Source organism: Ambystoma mexicanum, chromosome 9 (assembly GCF_040938575.1).
Source record: "Ambystoma mexicanum isolate Mex_15411 chromosome 9, UKY_AmexF1_1, whole genome shotgun sequence".
In the NCBI taxonomy this organism is placed as follows: Eukaryota; Metazoa; Chordata; class Amphibia; order Caudata; family Ambystomatidae; genus Ambystoma; species Ambystoma mexicanum.
The window spans coordinates 636,354,640-636,364,462 of record NC_090931.1 but is presented as its reverse complement, the minus strand read 5'-3'; the positions used below and the strand labels follow the sequence as shown (position 1 = coordinate 636,364,462).

At 45.1% G+C, this 9,823-nt stretch overlaps 1 protein-coding gene across 1 annotated transcript in view; it reads left to right on the top strand.

Annotated features, from left to right (window-relative positions):
- The first annotated feature begins 1,341 nt into the window (after positions 1-1,341).
- Positions 1,342-9,823, top strand: part of FOXN1 (forkhead box N1) — an 848,919-nt gene continuing 840,437 nt past the window's right edge. Inside the window, exon 1 of the mRNA XM_069615340.1 lies at positions 1,342-1,517. The gene's annotated coding sequence lies outside the window, so the exon portion shown is untranslated. The remainder of the gene's footprint in view (positions 1,518-9,823) is intronic.

Genomic DNA, 9,823 nt, shown 5'->3' with positions numbered 1-9,823 from the left:
TGTTTGACATTGAAAGAAACTCAGTTTGTCTTTTGTACTGGAAGGGGTGTTCATGGTGTTTGTTGTCTGTTGATACATTCCACTCCACCGATACATTGAGTCCATTTTTCATTGTATCTATGTCGTATATCCATTTTTGTTCACTTTTCTGTAATGCCAGATCTCTATTGCCACCTCTGGGTGACTGTTTGATCACTTGAAGGACAAACCATAACATGTCTGTACACTTATGTTGTGTGGATATATAGTGGGCTACAAGTGGTTTTGTGTCTACTTGGTTTCTTATACATGATTTGTGTTCACAAATCCTCAGCCTAATTTGAATTTTTGGTTTGGAGAGGGACAGTAGACGAACTAACAGCGTTTCATAAATGCCTCAATGAACAAAATTCATTTATAAAATTCAAACATAAGAGACTGGTTATGTGCCAGTGAAGCTTAAACTGTGGCTGTGTGGACTATGCCGCCTGTTTTGTGTGGTGGAGGGAGCTCGCCCTGCTGCTACCAGTGCTGCACTAAACATTGCTCTTCTTGCTGCTTGCTAAAAACTGCTAGTGAGTTCACATGCGATCCAGCAGAACATATTAGTTGTTACTTCACTTGTGTGTGTGGGGGGTGCGGGGTAATGTGGTTTATTCAACAGGGTACATTGGCATAGATGGTTTCATGACCAGAGAAGTAACAAGTACTGCTGCTAACAGTAGAACATCCAGGCTGGGGACAGGAGGTTATTTTTCCACCTCTGAACCCCACTTTAGATGTTTCTAGTGTTTATTTGTGACTCCTGTAGGCCACCTGAACCCTAAGTCAGTGGACTTCCAAATGTGGGGCTGGCCCTGCTAGGAGGGCCCAGAGAGATGTAGGGGTTGGGGAGGCAGCAGTCGCAAGTCTCTTTCAAAAAGAAGGAAGAATGGCTAAAAGTTTGTATAATTATATACGTTATTTCAACATTTGTAAAATAAAGTCTGGGAACCACTTCCCCGTGTGCTTTGAAGGAATCCTAAACTGGAGCTCCGGGCTCGCAGGAGTCTCAGTAGCCTGAATACCAGAAAAAAACGTAATAAGACCACGTGCAGGCCATGAATGATGGAAGGGGGCGTAGAGGCGAGGACAGAATGAAATTAGTGGAGAGACATTACACGTGGATAAGTAACAAATGAAAAAGAAGGAGGGACTGAAACGGGCAGAAATTCGTGTAATGCTTGAGTCAGCGGGTTGTTCACCTGCAGGACCGGTGTCAGCTCCCGTCACCGTGCTGTAAAACCTGCAGCTCGTATTATTAAACGTGCATGTGCCGCAGGCAGGATAGCAGCTGATATCATAATTATTGTCTCATCCAGGCATCTGCCTGCCTGCCTGCCTCTCTTCCTTCGCCTGATGTAATCCCAGGTAGATTTCAACATTTACCCCTCGCAGTTTTCGCCGCACTTGGCTCCTCGCTGACACCGTGTCCGTGACACGGCGGCTGACCCACGGGCTGCGGCGGGACCACGCCGTTGAGCTTCGGTGACAACGAGGTAAGACGAAACTTTCGCTCCTCTTCGGCTGCTTTTCTATGAACTTAGGTGTGAAAGCCAAAAACAAAACGCGAAAACTGGAAACCGGGTCACTGCCTCCTTCTCTCACTCCTATTTAACTCGAGTCGCGAATGGGGAAACCAGAGTGATGTCCGGGGGTAGTTGGGGGCGTACGAAGCAAGAATGCCGCGCGAACCCCCGGTACATTTCGCCTAGAAGCCTGCTCTTCCCTTGGTCAGGAATGCAGCCGAGGGCGACACGGCAGTAGTGGGTGAGTTATTCGTACTTCTGAATGATAAACACTGCTCCGCCTTTTCGAGCCTTAACTTCACCGTGCAGGTATAAACGCAGTTTGAAACAAACACTTATTTGAAATCTCAAAAACAGCTCAAGGACACGTTATGGCGTACAGAGCTGTAGTTTGCAGGCTGCGGGTATTGGATTCAGGCCAGGACAATACTATGAAAACCTTGCCTTTGCATTAGCTTGAAACCCCCAAAAAGCAAAGACAGAAGCACACTGTTTATTTTGCGTGGCAACATTAAAGGGTGACTCAGTGGAACCGACTCTCATGTCACGTTTAAGCTCTTGCCCGCACTAGTTAGCAAAACACCGTATTTGGGGACACTCTGAAATTTGCACGATGTTTTCAAACAACGATTAATAGAGGCGCTTTGCCCGTTTTAAAGGGCTCCCAATTTTGAATGGTGAAGTGGGGACCAGAGCGTTGAGTGATTCGCTCATGTTGTGACCAAGACGTGTTTAGACTCGTCTCTTTCTCTGGCAGCAGGTTCAACCCTAAAACATGTATTTCCCCCACTAGCCAACTTCTCTGGAACACGGGGCAAGCGTAGTTTGTGCACATCCAAAGTTCAAGTTAACCGTTAGGTGCCACGGCAGATACACACATGGGCCGTTCATTGGGCATGGTGGTCCTGTTATCCTCTGCAATTTGTCTATAAGTATGTATTTATGCCGGTACAAATGTATGTATTAAAACATGTAGGAACAGAGAAATTACCAAAGTCAACTCTGTCAAAGCAAGTGAACGATTGTTTTTTTTTCCTATGTAACGAACTGCATGTTATGTAACGAGTTGCAGCTAGGAAACTGTTATTTAAAGAAATAAATAGCAATTGTTAATATTATATGACATTTCTGGTGCCATCGTCTCACGGTGGGATGGCATCGTATTGCTTTGACTCACAGAGGTTTTCCATTTCTGGGTTTTCAGAGGGCTATAGTCCCACATTGGATTCCATATTGTAATAAGAGGAAAGTGCGTTGAAAGGCATGGAATGCATACAAGACTGACAGGTGCTCAAAAAGTAATGGAATGCATAGAACGGCATAAAGGTGAATTGAATGACCTGCAAGGTTTACAGAGGCATGCCAGAGAGGCGCATTAGAAGGCACAGAGGGCATACAAAATGTAACTAGGCTTAGGAGGCACATGAGGGAATCAAGGCGCATTTCAGGCACACATAGCTCTGCCCTCCTCCACTGCTATGACTTGTCTATCCCAATCTTCTTATCCTTTCTGAAAAAATGCTGTAACTTCTTTTATCTACTCCCACCCTTTCAATATTTGAACCATGTAGGGCGCTGCAAGACCCTCTGGTTAGGGCCAGCGCTAAACATACATTCAAATAAATAAATAAATGGCAGGAAGGCATTACATTTATGAATGCCTTAGTTTATGTCAAGTGTTAAAGGTTTGGTCATAAGTACCATATGCAGCACAAGGTCACTGTGAGTGGAATACTACCCTAACATCACCGGACATATAGGACCAATGCAATTCTTAATGCCATGTTTGAGCATCTTTTGGTCTGGCTAGACAAAGCCCAAACTAGCTAGAGCCAAGAAGTGAACGACGTCTACAGATTGCAGTGTATTTAAAATATAACTTCCAGCTGTGAAGCTGGACGCATATTCTCAAGCTTGCTGATGGACAGTCTTTTACCCACGAACATCTCCATGGGGCCCACACCCACTCCTTGACCTTAGATTGGGGGCAATGACAAACCCACTTGGCTGCTCTTCTTTATGTTTGGCCTGGACTTCAAAAACAAAAGCCATCCTCCTTACATATTTAATTACATGTTTTACATCAATGCAGTTATTTATTGCCAACATTTAACTCACAGAACTATTGTAACTTTTAAAAGTTTTAACAATTTTTGGAAAGGTGAGTATGAGTTTCTCTCCTATAATGTTGGCTATAGGTCTGTCTGTGTTAATGTATGATTGTGTCATAGATAAGAAGCAAAGGAACCATGATATTATTGGTGGCAATCTATGTGGATTACAACAGAGCTCTGCGGTAACATGGCATATAGCATGTTCTGCCCTGTGCCATAGTGGGGAGGGACTGAATTAGAATATAAAATCATACATTTGAGATAATGGGGGGAATCACTGAACAGAAGAGCTGAATGTTGCTGGAATAGGCAGGCAGCTTTGGCAGTGATTAGACCTGCCCCATTTGCAGGAGAAGGGAGTGGAGGGTAGTGCGGCCAGCCCTTCCCCTCATGAGAGCTTCACAGGACCATCGTTAGTCAGCCCCTAACTGTGAGGAATTCGACCATCCACACAGGGAGAGTGTGCTTGCCTGGGCTTTTTTGATTTTTTAATAATGAAAATGAGTGAGATCAGCCTCCGAGAAATGTGCAAGGCCATTCAGCGCACACTTCATCTGCTTCCCGCACAAAACGCATAGTCACATGTACTCCGGGAAGACACAGCCTACAGACGTCGCCTTCCCTGTCATATTGAGCTGGAATGTGACAGCCCTGGGTACATCAAAGCATCTCAAGCAGAGGGAAAGGCACACCTTCCTCCAGCCATGGGCAGCCTAATTTATATGTCAAAGTCTCCATGGATCTGCATTCCTTTTGTCTAATCCGCCGTGTGGCAGTGCATACTAACGAGATAATTGAAGCAAGCCTAGAGGAGAGGCTTGATTGCTGGACAGACAACAGGAAGACGGGACTAACAACCCTTTGATATGCAATGTGTCAACTTGAAGCTAGTTCCCACCTCTCTGTTTGAAAGGCAGTGAATGGCCTGTCTGGGTCCAGCAGTTACCGCAGGTGTCCCTGCAGAGCAGACCTTTTTCATAGGGAAAAAGGATGTGATTTGGGAGAGACAGGAAGTCTGCTCACATCACAAACTTCAAGGGAGACTTGCGCTTTAATCAAGAATCACAGAGGGCTCAGTTAACCAAAGAGACACTTTGATCTACAACAGACAGGAAGATGGGTGGGACTTAGATATGTGTTGTCACCCTGTGTCTGTTCTGTTGCAGAGCACTCTGGTCCTGACCTCATGAATAACAGAAGATTGTTGGTGGGGACCTAGGATTTGTCCATTAAGGTAGGCTTATCCTGCACCAATCACTGTGGCCCATTTGGATTTAAGAGAGGGCTGACCACCTCACTTGACAGATCATCCGAAGACTTTGAAAGGAGTAGAAGAAGGACTCATTTGGGCCTGGGCTGAAGATACAGTCTACCTTACATCTTCTGTCAGTGAAGGAAGGTCAGGAGTTTCCAAGAGGAAAGCAAGATCCCTCCCCTAACAAATCTCCCATGGATGGAACAGAGGGAGATACCAGACTCAGAGGACCCGTCCAGCAGCTCCAGAGCCGGTACCCAGCCAGCACACAGGGTGCCCTACTAGGTTCCGCAAGCAAGCTTCCTATGTGGGAGGTGCAGGAGAGTCTCTGTACAAAGGACAAGGCTGTTGCCTGCAATCACTCTCAGGAGCTTTGGGACGTTCGCTTTGAAAGGATACAAGCCCTGCGAAGAAGCTAGTAGGAGTGCCACACAAGCATCTTCCAGTGTCCATCTTTTAAGGACATTTTCAAGACAGTCGCGTCCTCGACCCCCATCCGGCTGCACTGCTGACTGTTGTTGCGCCGGAGTCAATCAACTTATAAGGACTGAGGGTGTTTAAAGAGGTCAAGACTGGGCCCTCGTAACAACTATACTATTCCACAATGAAGTCCTGACACCTCTGAACAATACCCTACAATGGTCTGTGTCCGCACAGGACCCCACCTCTCGGAGTTGGCTCAAAAGTGAAAACTGGATGTGAGAAATACAATTTGCTATAACATAGTTCAACAAGCTCACAATAATACTAGTGTAAGTATTTAAATTATTACCTCACACATCATTTTATAAACAAAAACACATATATGAGAACATTCATCAATCGTGTTATTTAAACTAAATAAAAAATAAAAATAAAATGACTGGTACTAAGTAACCAGAGGAATGTCATTCTCAAATATATGTATACTAAGAACACCAATGGGAGGAACTATGGTCATAGACAAATGACACTCAAATCTGCTAGCACTTGATAAAATCAAATATTCATGTGTCTACCATTTCAACAATTCTTATCATTGACAGATTCCTTATTTGGGGAACTTAAATAGACAACCAATGTCCTATTCTAACTGTTTTCTAAGTGTAACAGTATTCATGATCCCGACATTTTTAATGTCCGTTTTAATCAGAAAATAGTATAGAGAAATTCAGCAGGGGAAACTCTTGTGCCATGAAACATCAGTTTCTAATGATCACCATTACAACACCTGGTTTTCAGTCTCAAGCAATCCACAGGCATTTTTTTTTTGCTTTGTAATTCAACAATGAGCGCTCTACTTTCCAATCGTTTCACGTATGCGGCAGGTAGGAGTTTCTTCTGATTAGAAAACTGATTGTGTCAGGTATGGAGAGCCTGCGGCCCCTCTCACGTGCGATCGCCGGAGTCACAAGAGCCGCCCGAGTCAGCTCGATCAGTATTCCAGATCCGCCAACCAGCACAGAGATAATGATTCTTGGCCCTGAGCTTCCGCGCCGGACAGCCTGCAGACGTCCGTCCAGCCTCGCTTGTTGAACTACCTGTCTCCTGCCACTAACTCTCTCTCAAGGGCTGCAAAGCGCCCTGGAACCGCCTCAACGCTGTCGAGCACCAACAACTTCTTCAGCACCAGGTACATTGTGGTTCTGCACCCCTGGTCCTTCTCCAAAGGCCCCTAGAGACAGTTATGAACCTTTGCCCCTTTGGTGCTGGAACTGAATAACCTTGAACAGTAAGACTGATTACTTTGCAGACTACCCTCCTGTCAGTATCCAGACTGCATCCCATTCCCTCGTGAAGCTGTCTCTCCTCTGTGTTCTTTTACAGTGTGGGTTGTTTTTTGTAGTGTAGTGTGCTAGAACTGTCGGTTGTAGTAATAATAAAGTAGATAGCTTTATACAACCTTGACTGGACAGTCCCTTGTATCATTGGGTAATAATTATATGTTCGCTGTGTTGCAACTAACCAATGATCCACGAGCTTGCGGACATAAGCCTGCTGTTCCGTCCAGGTTACCAAAATTGGACAAGGAGGTCTTATAATTCACTTGTATTCCAATCTGTTTGGATCCCTTCTGGTGTACTAGAGATGTGGGGTTGATTTCTGGTTTATAAACTGATATACATCCCTGGACCACTGGTGCCCTGGAAGTTGATTCGTCACACTAACACACTGAAGTTAAAATGTGGAACAGGGACCAACCGCCGATTATGAACTAACCACTGCGTTAAGCTGTGGGTATCAGGCTGCGTGTATTTAGCTGCATACATCAGGCTAAAGGTATATGAGTGCAGTTATGAGATTTTGAGTCTTTCTCTTTAACCGTTTAATATTTCAAACGGGGCTCAAGACATTAAGACATTTCTTGGCCATCTGCCTACAATATTGCTGCTACGCATGTACGACCAGCCTGGATAGGTTATTGATCACTGGAAGGCAGTGTGAATAGGTAACCAACACCACTGAGCAGTCAAAGGAGTTGTGTGCAGGTTGTAAAGTTGGCCCTTGTGGGCAGTGTTTGGCGCTCTGAGCAGTGTGATAAACTGGAACCGGTGGGCAGTGTTGGAAACTAGCATTGGTGTGCAGTGCGAGGAAGTGTGGGCAGTGTGAGATGCTGGAGGACAGTGTAAGGGGCTCTGGGAAGTGCAATAATCTCGCAATGGTGGGCATTCTGAAGAGCTATTGGAGAGTGAGAAGGTGGCACTGGTTGTCGAGCAAGCAGTTAGCTGCATTAGGCTGTATGAGAAGCTGGCATTGAACCGGCGTGAAAAGCTCACTATAATGGTCTGCATGAGGTAGAAGAGGGAGTTAGTGTGAGGAGTTAACACTGATGGTTATCTGGAAAAACGGCACTGGTGCCAAGTGTTAGCAGCATGCACCGGTGGAAAGCATGAAAACTCAACTATGTCCAAAGGCACCTCACCCCAAACACTTGTGTACCAGCGTGATATAAATAAGATATCATATCATACCTACCCAAGTGTTTCCTCTCTATTCTTGGGGCCAATTTTATCCACATATTTATTGATAATTTTCTTTCTTATTCTCCCTTATTGTCTGTTTGAGCAAAATAATGTTTTTCTTTACTTCCATGCTTGCCCTCAGCATTTTAATGCATAACATACGTTCACACTATATATGCATTATGCTGTTGGCTGAAGGAGAAGAGTCGCTGTGGGCCAGCAAACCGGCCTGCCAAGGTACATGTTGTAATGTGGCTTGGAGAGTAGCTGTGTGTGATGTCATGAGCGGGTGGAATGTTAGTGTTGGAGGTTCTACTGGGTGACCGTTAGACAGAGAGAAAGCTGAGAAGTTTGGGTGTGGGGGTGAGCCCGGTGTTTCCCTTGTGAAGTTGTGTCTTCAGTGTCCCCTACCATCCCCGTGTTTAACTGATAGTGTACAGGACCAGGCCTGATTTGCATATGGTTTTTCCCCTTCTGTAATGGCTTGGCAGGCTGAAAAACGATGGTCTGGAGGGTTACCCAGAGCTTTGCCCGTGGTTATGATTAATTCAAAACCTTCCAGCCATCACCTTTCTGTTTTGTCAAAGTCACCCCGAGTGGGACGGGTATGCCCAGACACGGGGCCCGAGTCTGCCGGGCCTAGAGACCCAAGCTACTCCTCACTGACGCCCAAGAAGGCTGAAACATGTCTGGGGATGCTTGTGGTCTCGTGCAGAAGGGATGTGACCTAGCAGTTCGGGCTGGACTGCCCCTTTTGGGGTAGGACCAAGCCTGATTTGCATATGGTTTTTCCCCTTCTGTAATGGCTTGGCAGGCTGAAAAACGATGGTCTGGAGGGTTACCCAGAGCTTTGCCCGAGGTTATGATTAATTCAAAACCTTCCAGCCATCACCTTTCTGTTTTCACATATGTAGAGATGTCCTTTCTGAGTCATGCTCAGTACAGCAAGGGCTGACATGGGTGTGCTTGAAGGGGATGTTAATGCATGTGGCAGAAAGAGCTCAAGTAGTCCGAGGTAGCCAACATTCTTGTAAAAACACATCTTGATGTTTGTTGGGGTTCCCATTTACACCCTACTGCTGAAATTCACAGAACCAAAACAGAATACTGAACAACCTACCATAACTAAGGAAACATGAATCAAATGCATTTGTTCAAGCTCTGTCGTTGTCCGTAACTGATAAAGGTGGGAGAGTGTTGGCCTTATTACTTACCAGGAATCTTCATAAGCCCGAATCCATGTCCCCCTTGTCACAGTCCATTAGCAAAGGACTTTGACAAGGAAAATGGATAATGAAGCAATGGCCTGGTTACTTACTGGTAATCTCCATTACTTTGAGTCCAAGTCCTGCCGGTAGCAATCTTTACTCTGTGAGCTAAAGGACAGTGCAAAGGAGGATAGATGAAGATGAGGAAATGGCCTGGCTTCAGAAGGTGACCAGGATCCCCGTAAAGGCCTTTCTTCATGCAGTATGATGAGAGAACAAAGGAGGCCTCCTATCAATCGGAAAATCAAAATACCTTATTGGTTACAACTAGAAGCTTGCAACAATATAAACATTGCCTGTTTGACTTTTAAAGGCTGTGAAGCACGGCCCACCACAGTCTTGAGAAATGAGTGGATGTGGGGCTCTAAAGGAAAGGATTGAGGCACCAATGGATGGCTAAGACTTCAGAGCCCTAGATTTAGAAGTGAAGGTCACAACTCAATTACTTTCTTTAGGAGATGGTGGTGGCAACATGCAATATGAAATGACTACACCTTAGACAAAGCCAAGAGCTAATTTTTGAGGTATATATTTGAAGGCGTATCTGTCCACATTATTCCCAGGTGAATGAGGCCCATGGTTAGCCATAGAATAAAAGGACTTTATTTTGTAACTTGTGTACTTTTTATTTTTTTGTAAAGTTCTCCACTACCCATTGAGTAATGTCTTTCATTGTATGAAACATCTGGATAAAATA